The sequence below is a fragment of the Lynx rufus genome, unplaced genomic scaffold (genome assembly GCF_022079265.1).
Source record: "Lynx rufus isolate CCGP_SWC_20201006 ecotype Redwood Valley unplaced genomic scaffold, mLynRuf1.p SCAF_24, whole genome shotgun sequence".
In the NCBI taxonomy this organism is placed as follows: domain Eukaryota; kingdom Metazoa; phylum Chordata; class Mammalia; order Carnivora; family Felidae; genus Lynx; species Lynx rufus.
The window spans coordinates 19114591-19130191 of NW_025814839.1; the positions used below are offsets into that span (position 1 = coordinate 19114591).

At 36.7% G+C, this 15601-nt stretch overlaps 1 protein-coding gene across 2 annotated transcripts in view; it reads left to right on the forward strand.

The window, feature by feature from the left end:
* The window catches only part of TTC28 (tetratricopeptide repeat domain 28), a 429855-nt gene that overhangs the window by 126772 nt on the left and 287482 nt on the right, over positions 1 to 15601 (forward strand). The gene's annotated exons all lie outside the window — the stretch shown is intronic.

The following is a 15601-nucleotide window of genomic DNA, read 5'->3' on the forward strand; positions in this document are numbered from 1 at the left end:
AGTGCCTGCCAAGTGGAGAGAGGGTGGGGTTTGGAGCAAAATAGACCCAGATTGGAATCCCTGTTCTGGTACTTCCTGGCTCAGAGATCTTGGGGAAAGTATTACTTAATTCCTCTTTGCCTCTGTTTTCTTATTTAGAAAATAATGATTGTATTTATCCCATACACAACTGTGATAGGATTATAAATAATATATATATGTAAAGTGCCTAATACGGTACTTGGAATTCCATAAATGGTAGCTTCTATACTATAATATTATTAACAAGAGGAGGGTAATAGGAGGGGTAATAACAAATTTATGAATCGATCTATGTGTTGGGAAATATATTTAGTTATTATATTTAGTTATCTTAGAATTTCACTGTGGGACATTATAGAGATTAATTATATTATTTAAATGACTCAGCATCTTCAAGTCTCTAGAACACGGTCAGTCACTAGGAGCGAACTGGGGAAGAAAAAAAACCTTTGTTTCAGTGGTGTGCTGGAATCTCCCCTTGGGAATGGGAGAGACTTCCATAAAGTCTCTCTCATCCATGGATGTCAGAAAAAAGCCTTTGAAAGCTGCCAAAATATATCATTCAAGGGAGATGGACTTCAGGTGATTTTATTCTCAAGGTAATACTAAAGACTTTTCTCTTTGTTTATTTACTCTTAGTTTACAAACAGTTCTTAAAAGCCAGATAATCTGACTTCTTCATGTTAAGGGAATGAAAAGAGACTTCTAGATGCAGATATACTGATGGCATTAAGTGAGAGCCAGGTTTAAGAACTAAACCAGCATAGTTGTCTAATAGGGCCATTTAGTGAAGGCTCGCATGGCTATACATATGTCAAAAGCTGCATTTGTACTCTATTGTCCTGACCTTTGGGATGCATATATATTAGCCCAATTACTGAATTGGGTCCAAAGACTTGTAATTAGGGCATAGGATTATCATAGGTATTAAAAAGGAGAAGTGAAAATTTTCTGGCTTCCCTCTTCTTAATAGTGTAATTTTCTATAGCCTGTATTATCTGGGTTTTATAAACCTTTGCTGTATAATAATAAGAAATCATTAAATTATAAGCATGGAAGGGACTTTGAGATAATACTGGAACCAGTTGCCTCCCCAAATCTTTCCATCTTCAAATTTCTGCCTGCCACAGCCACTCCATCTCCCCCTCTTTTGGCCTCTACTTCACCACCACACTAGTTCACAAACCTGCCTTTTGGGAAACCCTTCTTATGTATAAGTAAGACTGATTTTATCCCCTCTGGGACTAGACAGAGAATGTTCAGCCATAATTAATGGCCTGTGGCCTCTCCTTTTCCAAGCTGAAAATCCCATTAATTTTATTTTTTTTCCCATTAATTTTCTCTTCAAAGTTTCTCATTATCAAAACTGGAATAATTTTTACACCCCCCTCCTGACTATTTCATTTTCACTGTTGCCCATTCTGGTTGCCGGTTAGCGTCGGCCACAGGGGAAGCCTTGTTTTGGGATGTTCTATCTAGCCCATGCCCCTGCTCTGTATTGCCAAAGCATATTTATCTGATTTCTAGACTGACCTGTAGAATTCCTCTTTTCTCTCACAGTGTCTCTTCTGTTGTGTTTTCCCCTGGAATCCTAGGGTACCATTCATTTTCTTGAAAATTTAATGCTTTTTTCTTACCTTTTCCCTTAATTTTTAAGGTTGCAGTTGAGTGCTGCTGCTTCTCTGCCTGAATTAAACAGGGAATCTTCATTCCCACATCCCTGAAACCAGCCAATGGTTTTTAAGACTGGAGTTAATATTGGTCTAGAACTTAAAGGAACATACAAAGAAATTATTGCAGTAGTGCGTATTTCATTCAGTTTCAAAGTTTTAGTTGGCTAGTCTTCTGTGATGTAATTCAGTGAAGTGTGATGCCTGCTCGCAAAGCACCTAACATGTGTAGAGCACTGTGCTGAGGGTTCTGGGTCTAGACAATGGGTGTGGGGGTCTCTCCTCTTGAAGGGCTGATGTTTTCTTTGAGACAGAACTTGAATATAACAAAAGTATTATTAATACAGTGCTTGAGCAATAAATAATGAGCATTCTCTTTAATCGCTGCCAAGATTCTCGAATTCCAGAGGAGACAGAGACTCCCAGGTATAGACCTGGGCGAGCTTTGTGAAACAGGTGGAACTCAAGTTGGCCCCTGAGTGAGATGTAGATATTGGCGTGCGGGGTTCTAAAACCTGGTCACCATATCAGTCATGAGGGATAAGCTAGTTCATACCGTTAACAAAGGTCTGATACTATTTTGTACCATCCTGTTTGTTTTAGTCACAGACTCCTAGTTTTTTTAAAAAGTAATAGTTATTAATTTCACCCAGTTATATAAAAAATTCATGAAAATAACCAGCCATAAGCCTACCATCCTTTCAATATTTTGGGTATAATCTTTTAGCAAATATGCACATGTAATTGTTTATTCAGAGAAAAATTGAAATCCTACTATGATACTTTTATAACTTGTTTTTTTGTTAATTTTTTCCACTTAATTTTTTACCTTTCTGCATTTTGTTTATTTTTAATTAAAAAAAATGTTCATCTCATTTATTTTTGAGAGAGAGAGAGAGAGAGAGAGAGAGAGCAAGCAGGGGAGGGGCAGTGAAAGAGGGAGACAGAGGATCCAAAGCAGGCTCTGAGCTGCCACTGCAGAGCCTGATGCAGGACTTGAACTTACAAACTGTGATATCATGACCTGAGCCAAAGTCGGACACTTAACCAACTGAACCACCTAGACGTCCCCATTTCTGCATTTTATGAAATTTCTACTGAAGTCGTATGGTTTTATCACAAATTATTTCATCTCTACCCCTGCTGTTATATATTTAGTTTCAAAATTTTTGGTATTATAAAATCTGGAAAAACATCTTTGTAGATAAATCTTTGAACATATTTCTCATCATTTCCTTTGGCTAAATTATTAAAAGTGGGCTTGCTTGGAAAAATCATATTAAGGCTTCTGATACTTAATGTTAAATAGCTCTCAGAAAGGCTATATCTGTTTTCCGTCCTACCAGCAATGTATCAGAGGTTCTATTTCCCTGCACTGGCCAACACTTGGAATTACTAACTAATAAATAACATAAACTAAAATGTCAGCTTGATAAGTAAAACCAAAAAGTGGTATATTGATTGCTGTTTTACTTTGCATTTCTTTAATTGCTATTGGGGCTGACTGTTTTTAAAAATTTCTTTTATAAAAAGCTTGAATACTCATCCTTTTTTTTCTGTTGTGATATTTGATTATTTTATTTTTTTATGTATTTTATTTGATGTTGGTTATTTAATATTGATCTGATACTAGGCCTTGCAGTATCAGCCCAGTGAGCTATTGGACAATTTGTGTTTTAATGCACAGTTTTAATTATTGTTGCTTTATTTCACATTTTATATCTGCTATAAGCTTCATAACATTATTCTTTTAAAAAAAATCTAGACTATTCTTATCTTCCCTCAGTACCCCCAAATGAACTTTAAAATCACTTTGTTGAATTTTGGAGACTCTTCTATTGGTATTTTTGTTGGAATTGTATTAAATTTACATATTAATCATGGATAAATTGATGTCCTTTCAATAGTTGGTCTTCTGTTCAGGAGCCTGGTCTGCTCTTGCATTTCACCTTGTATGCCCTTCAGCGATTGATACTTTTAGGGAGAGTTTTTCCATATTTATTTATTTTTATTTGAATATAGTTGACACACAATGTGACATTAGTTTCAGGTGTACAACATAGTGGTTTTACAAGTTTATATATTATGTTCTGCTCACCACAATGTAGCTACCATCTGTCACCACACAACACTATTACAATATCACTGACTATATTCCCTATGGCTGTGGAGTTTATTCCTGCAACTTCTCATTCCGTAACCGGAAGCCTGTATCTCCCACTCCTTTGACTCATTTTCCCCATCCATCCCCTCCCTTCTGGCATCCATCAGTTTGTTCTTTGTATTTTTAGTTCTGATTCTGCTTTTTGTTTGTTTGCTCATTTGTTTTTTTAGATTCCACATATGAGTGAAATCATATGGTAATTGTCTTTCTCAGTCTGACTTATTTCACTTAGCATAATACATTCTAGCTCCATCCATGTTGTTGCAAATGTCATGGTCTCATCTTTTTTTTAGGGCTACATAAAAACAAAGCTGGAGATATCATAATTCCAGATTATAAGATATACTACAAAGCTGTAGTAATCAAAATAATATGGTACTGGCACAAAACAGACACATAGATCAGTGGAACAGAATATAGAACCCAGAAATAACCCCACATTTATATGGTCAATTAAAGTATGACAAAGGAGGCAAGAATATGAAATGGGGAAAAGACAGTCTCTTCAGTAAATGATGTTGGAAAAACTGTACATGTGGAATGAAATTAGACCACTTCTGGGACACTTGTGGGGCTCAGTCACCTAAATGTCTGACTCTGGCTCAGGTCATGATCTCTCGGTTTGTGAGTTCGAGCCCCGCATTGGGCTCTGTGCTGACAGTGCAGAGCCTGCTTGGGATTCTCTCTCCCTTTCTCTCTGTCCCTCCCACATCTTTCTCTCTTCCAAACTATATAAATAAACTTAAAAAAAAAAAAAGAAATTAGACCACTTCTAACACCATATACAAAAATAAACTCAAAATGGATTTAAGACCTAAATGAGTCCTAGTCCTAAATGAGTCCTAGAAGAGTGCACAAGTAATAATTTCTCTGACATTGGCTACAGCACTTTTTCTAGATATGTTTCTTAAGGCAAGGGAAACAAAAGCAAAACCAAAAAAACAAAAAACAAACCCACAAACCATTGGGATTACATCAAAAAAGGAAAAAAAGCTTTTGCACGGCAAAGAAAAGCAAACAAAACAAAAAGGCAACCTACTGAATGGGAGAAAATATTTGCAAATGATATATTCAATAAGGGATTAAGATCTAAAATATATAAAGAATTTACACTATTCAATGCAATTTTTTCCTAGATATTTAATGTATCTCATTGGAAATAGGATATTTCTTTCCATTGTGTGTAGGTTTCTAAAATTAGGTACTGATGGGGGCATGTGGGTGGCTCAGTTTTTGATGCATGCAATTCTTGATCTTGGGGTTGTGAGTTTGAGCCCCACGGTGGGTGTGGAGATTGCTTAAAAATAAAATCTTAAGGAAACACAACAAAGCAAAACAAACTAGGTACTGATGGTATATAGGAAAGGTGTTTGTTTTACATATTTTGCATGTTTTGGCACATGTGAAAATTCTCTCATAGCTCATAATTTTTTGTTGATTCTTGTGAATTTTCTTGTAATGGAATTTTTTTGCAAATAATGATAGTTTTGTGCATTTCTTTCCTTATGTTATATCTCTACCTTTTTTTTTCTCTTAACTTTTGCACTGGTGGAACTCTGAGAACTCTCCCCAAAAGAATCACTCTTCCTCTTGAGTACAAAAAGCTAGAGAATGTACTTTTTTTTTTTTTTTAATTTTTAGAGAGAGAGAATCTTAAGCAGGCTCCATGCTCAGCGTGGAGCCCAATGCAGGACTTGATCCCATGTCCGTGGGATCATAACCTGAGCCAAAATCAAGAGATGGACGTTCAGTCAACTGAGCCACCCATGTGCCCCATCAGAGAATGTGCTTTCTATGATTATGCTACTCTTACATTGTATCTGTGACCTCAAAATGTACCTTGGTTTCCCTTTTGCATTATTTTGGTATTGAAATAAAATATAGGACACTGACTTTTTTTTTAAATTTTTTTTAACGTTTATTTATTTTTGAGACAGAGCATGAACAGGGGAGGGTCAGAGAGAGGGAGACACAGAATCTGAAACAGGCTCCAGGCTCTGAGCTGTCAGCACAGAGCCCGATGCGGGGCTTGAACTCACTGACCGCGAGATCATGACCTGAGCCAAAGTCGGCCGCTTAACCGACTGAGCCACGCAGGCACCCCAAGGACACTGACTTTTGAAGCAAAAGCTAACCACTGTGAATGGTGTGGTTATGGGGATACCAAGCTACATCTTTCTGCATTTTATATCTTTGGCTCTAGTATATTTTAATATTTTCTCAAATAGTGAGGTAACAGCCTGAAACCACTCTGTCCACGTACTTAAAAAGCAGTAGGTTTTTCTTTTATACAATTACTCTCAGAAACTTAATAGGGGAGGTGATACCTTCTCCACAGGAATTTTTCATTCTAACTAACCTTCTATCTGCTCTAATGGTTTGAAAATTAATTTCAGGTGCCCATAGAGACCTTCCTATGAGCTAATATTAATTGCCAGATGAGTGCATAAATTATACTGTATTAGAGATGTTGTTCTCTATTTAGGAATCTGATATGCAAATATGCTGATGACTCTGAAGCTTTTTTCATCAGTCTGATTTCTCTCCTGGGTGTCATATTTCTTTATCCAACTGCTTCCTGGACACCCACCTTCAATTCCTAACTTAGCCCTCAGTCGGTGCCTATTTCTGCATTCGCTGTTTGTCCTCATGTTGCCAAGCCACCTAACTCTCACCTTTGGCTTGTTCTGGGTTCTCTTCTTTCTGGCAACCTCTTTTCTGGGTCCTCCCTTCCACCATGCCATCTTTTGCCTGGACTGTTGTAGAACTTCCCACTCTTTCTAACACGTACTCTCCTACAAGTAAAGGAGAGGTGTCAACCGCTTGGACCTATGAGCACAGCCTGAAGTTGCCGCCGTTAACTAGGTAATTTCTTTCAAGTGTAGTGCAGTGCCTGAGAATGTGAACTTCAGTATTAGACAAACTTGAACTTTGGCTCTGACACTTATTAACCATGTGACTCTGAAAATTATTTGACTCTTCTAGGTGTGATGGACATGTGAGTTATTTCTAATGTTTGGCTTTTATGAAAAAGCTGCTAGTAAGCATTTTTGTAGATGTCTTTTGGGAAACATCAGCAATGTTTCTTCATACATATGTTTAGATTTATTAATTTTTACCAGCTTTCCAAAGTAGTTATACCAAGTTACATCATCAGCAATATAAAGGATGTGAAGCCTTAATAGCAGATAAATAAAAAGTAAAAAGGGACACCTGGGTGGCTCAGTTGATTAAGTGTCCAACTCTTGATTTAGGCTCAGGCCATGATCCCAGGGTTGTGAGATCGAGCCCCACGTCGGGCTTTGCTCTGACAGCATGGAGCCTGCTTGGGATACACTCTCTCCCTCTCTCTCTGCCCCTCCCCCCTCTCAAAATAAAATAAATAAAACTAAAAAAATAAAAAGAACAAGGTATATGGAAACACAAATATCTGAGTAGATAACTCTGTGTGTGTAGTTAACATTTTGATTTTATTTTTTGAGAGACAGAGACAGAGTGCTGGTTGGGGAGGGGCAGAGAGAGAAGGATACACAGAATCCGAAGCAGGCTCCAGGCTCTGAGCTGTCAACACAGAGCCTGATGCGGGGCTTGAACCCATGAACTGTGAGATCATGACCTGAGCTGAAGTCAGACACTTAACTGACTGAGCCACCCAGGTGTCCCTGTGTGTGTAGTTACATAGAGGAAGTGATTCTAGTAGTAACTACTTTGTTTATTGTTGTGAGACTCAAATGAGTTCATGTAAAGTGTTTTCTTAGCACAGTGCCTAAGACACAATAAGAATTCAAGAATGGTGCTACTGTTATTATTGGCATTATCTTTGGCACCATCATTTAAATGAGTCACGTGCAGTTGCACATGCCTATGTAATATTAGAGTTTAATTCAGTGTAAAATTGTTTTCCCCCAGATAGTCAAGTAAACTCAACACTCTTGGAAAAAGTGCTATTTATTTGCTAGGTAGCTTTGCGTACTTCTTGTCATACTGGAAAATGTAAATACTGTAATTTGTGAAATCTGTTTTACCTCTGCCCTGATTCTAGTTTCTTCTCAATTTGATCCATCACCTACAGAGATCTATGAGTTATCCCTCAAAAATTTAGTTCTGATCACACAATTTTCCTGCCTAGAATCCTTTGACAGCTTTCTCTTGCCTTCAGGATAAAGTCCAACCCCCTTCATAACCTTTTCCCATTGCTTCAGCTACTCAGTATGTCACACGCCTTAGCATCTGTTCATACTAGCCTGCTTGTCATACTTTGTTCAATGTGCCTTATACTTTCCCCTCCGTATCTTTACTCATTCTGGTCTGCATAGAAGACCCCTTCTTTGACCCCTCAACAATATTTTCCGTATTCGGGTTTCGTTAAATTGCCTCTGCACCATGAAAGCTCTTTTAAAATTTTTATCTTTTTACTCATTATCATACAAATGTTGGTGAAGCCCACTTTACCAATCCTTTTTTTTTTTTTTTAATGGTTAATCCCTTTTGTGTTCTGTTTAAGAGAGTGTTTGTGTATCCCAAGGTCATCAAAATATTTTTCTGTGAGGCTTTACTGTTCTACCTTTTGCATTTAGGTCTCCTGCCACTTGGAATTTACATTTGTGTTTGGTTTGGGGTAGGGATCAAAGTTCAGCTTTTTCCCTCATATACATATCCAATTAACACAGAACCATATATTCACAAGACCACACTGTATGCTCCTTTTGTCGTAAGTCAGGTGTAAGCTATATAAGGACTCTCTTTTCTGTGTTGATTTCTTTGTCTACGCCAGTGGCATATTGCCTAATTACTGCAGCTTTTTAATGAGTCTGGAATTCTAGTAGCTTTGTTTTTCTTTAGGATTGCTTTGGCTATTCCAGGTTATTTACATTTATATACATGTAAGTAAATATATGTATTTTAAAATAAGCTTATTGTTCCCCTTTCCTTCACTCAAATATCCTGCTGGGATTTTGATTAGGATAGCATTGAATCTATAAGTATATTTGAATCTAATAGTCCATGAACATGGTATATTTCTGCATTTATTTAAGCCTTGTAAAATCTATTCCAGCAATGTTTTATAGTTTTCAGTGTAGAACTATTGCATAATTTCCTTTAGTTTTATCCTTAGGTGTTAGGTGTGTGTGCGTGTGCACATGTGCCTTTTATTGTAAATGATATTTTATTATTTTCCTTTAATTCAGCAGTATTTTATTTATGTTTAAACTCTAGTGTAATTAACATACAATGTTATATTAGCTTCAAGTGTACAATATAATGATTTAACAATTCTATACATTGCTTAGTGCTCATCATGATAAGCGTACTCCTAATCCCCTTCACCAATTTCACCCACCCCCCATCCACCTTCCCTGTGGTAACCATTAGTTCTCTATTGTAAATGGTATTTTAAAATTTTATTTTTCCCAGGTTTTCCTCCTTGACCCCAGATATTCAACAACCCTTGGAACAGGTCAATTTGCTCATACATTTATATTCCCATACCATTTTGTTTTTCATTCTTATGTTTTTACCATTGTGTAAGTAATATATGAATTAATTATTGATGTAAAAGATTCAAACGTTATCCTTTCCAGAAGTGACCCCGGTTACCAGTTTGAAGAATTTCCCTTCTAGATCTACACTGCCCACTATGGTGGCCACTACCACATGTAGCTGTTCGCATTTAAAATGTGAATAGTTTGAATTGAGATGTGCTGTAAATGTAAAATACACACTAAACTTTGAGGACTTACAATGAAAACAATGCAAAGTATCTCATTACTAAGTTTTTACATTGACTGCAGTATAATAATATTTTGGATACATTGGATTAAATAAAATATGTTATTAATTCCACTTTTCTTGTTTTACATTTTTATGTGGTTACTAGAAAGTTTAAATTATTATATTTGTATTAGGCAGCATGGCTGTAGCCCATTTTCTGTTAGGGTTCTGTTTTTCATATGTGAAAATATGATATTGTTTTACAAATAGTTTTTTCACTTAATAGTCTTAAACCTCTTTTCATGTTAGCACATGTAGATCAACCACGTTCTTTTGAACTTCTGTGTAGTGCTATGTATTATGGATATACCACTCATCTGCTGATGGAATGTTCAGGGAGATTTTTTTTCTTTTTACAAACATGGTCGCAACAAAAAAGACCTTGTACAAGTCACTTTATATACATTTAGGAGTAGTGTCTAATAAGTGGGACTCCTGGGTGCACAGCTATTATACACATTTTAAATTAAAAGATTTTCCCAAATTGTACACACAAAAGGTTGTTCTAAGCCCGTAAGCACTTGATATCAGTCTTTTAGTTTGGGTTTGTTTTTTTTTGTTTGTTTTTTGTTTTTTGTTTTTTCAAATTGACTGGCAAAGTGTAGCCTCTAGTGATATCTCAGTTATAGCACTTATCATTTGTTTGTAATGGTGCTCTTCTCCCCATTGTGTAATTGGCAGCTTCTGGAGGGAGAGGAGAATAGCTTATTTATATCTATAATCTCATTCATTCACTCATTCAACACATGTTTACTATGCCCCAGATGCTATAATGCCTTTGGGTATAAAGGTGAATGTGCCATTGTTCTTGCCCTCAAGGGGCTCAAATATTCCGGTAAGCCATCTGCAGTGTTCCAGTCCAGTGTCCATAAATGCGTATCAGCCTGGAGGAAAAACATTGAGGGTTATAGGAGGTAAAGAGTGCTTTCATCATCTTGGTTCTTAGGAATGGTGGTCTTCATTTTATTCAGAGCTGGAGAGGAAGACTTATGGAAGCCCAGTTGTAAATACCAACTAAGTTTACTCTCCTTTTCTGCAGCTACTTTGTGTCAGTAACTAAAATCTAAAGTTTACATTCAGAAGACTATATTTTGATAATATCTATCACATAAAAGATGAAAAAAAGATTTTTTAAATCTTTATTTACTTTTGAGAGAGAGAGAGACAGAGTGCAAGTGGGGGAGGAACAGAGAGAGAGGGAGACAGAATCCGAAGCAGGCTCCAGGCTCCGAGCTGTCAGCACAGAGCCCGATGCGGGGCTCGAACCCACAAACTGTGAGATCATGACCCCAGCCGAAGTCGGACGCTTAACGGACTGAGCCACCTAGGCGCCCCGACATAGAAGATTTTTAAAATGAAATTTCATTCTTTGTGATTTTGAAAAGTAAAGATAAATGATAATCATTGTCAATTTATGAACCTGTGGGTTTACAGAAACTGTTCCTGCCCCCGTCCTTCTCCCTGCCAAAGGACTACTTGACTTTTTGAGAAAACTGATCCTTCTAGATTTCCTTTAGGATGTAGCTACAGGAAATTAATTAGACAATTTTTGATGACATCATCGTGACCACAGCTCTTTCACTGAAAACAATGCTATTTTTCTTGGACCTTTTTGCAGTATTTTCTACACTGTGTGTATTAGTATATTAGTATGAAATCCACACAAAAATTTGTGGGGGGGGGGTGAGAGAGAGACACACAGAGACAGAGGCAAAGAATGCAGTGAAATAATTATTTTACTTCCAGTAGTACAGGAGTGTAGGTTAAAAGGTAAAAAGCATTCCAGTTTAGCAGAGAACCATGTCCTCATAGGGAGTATTAAGTTCAGGAGGGGAATGCTTGGCAATCTTTTCAGTGGTGTGTATCTTACAGGCTTTTAAGAAACAAATAAGATTCTTAAGCTGTAACTCTTCAAATCACTGAAGAGTTGGAAAGTAGACACTTGTGAGGAATGGAGATAGGACATCAATTTCTTGATTGTGCTCTTTGTACTTTGTATTACAAATTAGCTGAGCCAGAGCTTTTGAGCCTGTAATGACTTATAAAAAGCTCTTTTTCTCATACTGATAAAATAGCTCTTGCCTCAAAAGAAATTGCAAACCCAGTGAATACATGAGTATGTATGTGTAATGTCTGATATGTTTGCAAATCATTCTGCCCCTAGCTGTTCCGTTCTCCAGCTAATTTTTTCAAGTTCTGCTTTATCATCGCTTCACCCATTACGCATTTTGGGTATCCTCTTCCAGGCCTAGTGTTTTGTAGTCTCTTCTACAGAGTAGAAGAAACTTCAGACTAGGAATAAGGAGAGCTGAATTCGAATCCTGGTTTTGCAACTAGTGGCCATATATAGACCTCTTTTGGGAGCCCTCTGATTGCTGGTTCACCATCTATAAACAGGAAGACCAGATCAGATGATGTTTTATTGTTCAGTGTCATAGCCATTAGCCAAGAGTAGTTACATTAAATTAATTAATTAGAATTAAGGTAAACAACTCAATTCCCCAGTCACAACAACTACATTTTAAGTGCTCAATAGCCCATGTGGTTAGTGGCTGCCATATCAGATATCACAGAAAAAAAAAATCTATTATCTCAAAGTTTTATCAAGTAGAACTATTGAAGTTTTTTGTAGTTCTAATCTTTAATCAGAGGGAAAAACGTGCATCAGTGTGAATCACAGACCACCTTCATTTTTCCATAGTACCTGACATTTATACTAGACTCATCTGTATTTTCTGTAGATACACAGGAAAAGAGGGAAGATTCTGCTTCTGATAATGGCAATGTAGCTAGCCACATATAACAACTATGAACTTTGGGAAAAATATAAAACAAACAGTTACATGGAGGTGCTGGAGAGTGACCAAAAGCCAGCAGAAATTGAAGGAGAATTGACACTTGGAAGAAGGGAATAACACTAGATGAATTTCCGTTTTTTTAAAAAATTGCATTTTAATACCAGTGTAGTTAACTTACACTGTTATATTAGTTTCAAGTGTACAATATAGTGATTCAGTAATTCTGTATATTACCCAATGCTCATCAAAATAAGTGTACTCTTAATCCCCTTCACCTATTTTACTCATCCGCCCCATCCACCTCCCCTCTATAACCATCTGTTTGTTCTCTGTGGTTAAGAGTCTGTTTTTTTGGTTTGTCTCTCTATTACTTTTGTTCATTTGTTTCTTAAATTCCACGTATGAGTGAAATCAAATGGTATTTGTCTTTCTCTGGCTTATTTCATTTATTAGCATTATACCCTCTAGATCCATCCATGTTGTTGCAATGGCAACATTGCATTTTATGGATGAATCATATCCCACTGTACATATATACCACATCTTCTTTATCCATTCATCTACTGATGGACACTTGGGCTGTTTCCATAATTTGGCCATTCTAAATAATAATTCCCTATTTTTATTGTTTTTATTGCCAGAGTGTCAGCACCATACACCACAATGCTACTGAAATGTATATAGAAACCTGCAGCGTTACTGGTTGTAGAATCAGAGGACCGAGTTGGCCTCAACAACGGTAACCAGAAAGTAAGGAGGGTATCCTGGAAAGGAGAGATCTACAAAGAGAAGACCCAGATTCTGTGTATAAATTATTTTTTCCCCTAACGTTTATTTACTTATTTTTGGAGAGAGACAGAGATAGCACAAAATGGAGGGGTAGAGAGAGAGGGAGAGGGAGAGAGAATCCCAAACAGGCTCTGTGCTGCCAGCACAGAGTCCAATGTGGGGCTCAAACCCATGAAGCTGTGAGATCATGACCTGAGCCACAACCAAGAGCTGGACGCTTAACTGACTGAGCCACCCAGATGCCCCTCTACGTATAAATTCTGATCAAATTTCTGAGTAATCTCTGAAGTAAGCATATGAGGGCAGATTCCAAGCAATTTGGCTAAGGCTGAAGGAACTGAAGAGATTTCAGCTGCTGCTCACTTAGGGCAGTTTGGTGTTTGAGTTTGTTGGGGTTAACTGCCTGCAAAAACAAAAAAGTTGATACTCTGTAGGGGTAATATAACAAAGTCCTGGGTGTCTACAGTGTATCATTCACAATGTCCAGGATATATTCTAAAATTATTAGTCATAGGAAGAAACCGGGAAATGATTTATACTGAAGAGAAAAGGCATTCAATGAGACCAACCCCAAATGACCCAAAGGTTGGAATTAATAGATAAGAGTTTTTAAAGTTATAGCTATATTCAAATATGGAAAGTAAAATACGCTCATAATAAATGGAAAGAAAATATCAATAGAGGAATAGAAACTATAAGAAAGTAGGGGTGCCTGGGTGGCTCAGTTGGTTAAGTGTCTGACATTGGGTCAGGTCATGATCTTACAGTCTGTGAGTTTGAGCCCCGCCTCAGGCTCTGTGCTGACAGCTCAGAGCCTGGAACCTGCTTCGGATTCTGTGTCTCCCTCTCTCTCTGCCCCTCCCCCACTCACACTCTGTCTCTCAAAAATAAATAAACATTTAAAAAATTAGTTAAAAATATACTAAAAAAAATTAAAGAAAGTAAAATGAAAATTTTAGCCCGGAAAAGTACAATATCTGAAATAAAAACATTCACTGAGTGGGTTGAATATTGGAGATGATAGAGAAGGAAATATGAACTTGAGGTTGGGTCAATTGAAATGATCTAATCTGAAAATGAGAGAAAATAGATTGAAAAGAATTAACAGAGCCTCATTGTCTTGTGGGACAGAGGATGATACACACACACACACACACACACAATGTTGTGTGGAGGATAAAATAAACAAAATAATGAAAAAAAAATGTTGGTAGAAATATGACTAAAATTTCCCTAAACTTTTTAAAAATAAATTTACAGTTTCTAAAAATCTAGCTAAACTCCAGCAGAATAAATACAAAGAAAACCACACCTATGCAATTTATAGGGAAATGACTATAAACCAATTATAAAGAAAAAACTCTTGAAAGTAACCAGGGAAAAATTACCCATTACATAGAGAGGGACCAACTGTACTAATGATGGCTGATTTCTTATGAGAAATATTAGAGTCCTGAAGACAGAACACAAGTTTTAAAATGCTGAAAGGAAAACAAACAAAACCCTGTTAGCCCAGAATTCAAGAATGAGCAAAAAGAATTTTCAAGAATGATATTTCAAGAAGATATATAAAGATAAGTGAAAACCAAGAAAACTCAACAGACCTACACTATAGGAAAGATTGAGGGAGGATTTCCAAGCTTATGGGAAATGGTATCAGATGGAAACTCAAGAAAATGGATCTTCGAGAAAGAGGAACAGCACCATAAATAATAAATAGGTTGGTAAATATAAAGTACTGCTTTTACTTTTTTCCTTATAATTTAGAAAATATGCATATGGCTGCTTAAAGCCAAAATTATAGCATCAAATTGTAGGATTCTAAGGCATACATGGATGTCACATATTGGATTTTCCTTGTTAGAAATGTGAATGGTAAAAGCACTTTAGGAAAAGGTCTTGCAGTTTCTTTAAAATCTAAACATATGTTCACCCTTTGGCTTACCAAGTCCTCACCTAGGTATTCACCCCAGAGAATTGAAAACATAAGTCCACAAAATGACCTGTACAAGAATGTTCATAGCAGTTTTATTCATAATAGCAAAATCTGAGAATAGCCCAAATATTTTTCAATGGAAGAATGGATGGATAAACTGCTATATAGTTGTGAAATACATGCAGCAACATGACTGAATCTCAGAAACATGAGGTTGTGTGAAAGAAGTAAAAAACAAAAGAATGTATTTTACGATTGCTTTAGCAACAAGTTCTAGAACAAACAAAACTAATCTGTGGTGAAAACAGATCAGTGTTTGCCTTTGGGAGCCAAAATGGGGGCCAGGATTGACTGAGAAGGGATATAAATGAACTTTCTGGGTAAAGCACATTTTCTAGATCAAGCACATTTAGTAAATCATTAGTAACTGCAGAATCTTTATACATGCATA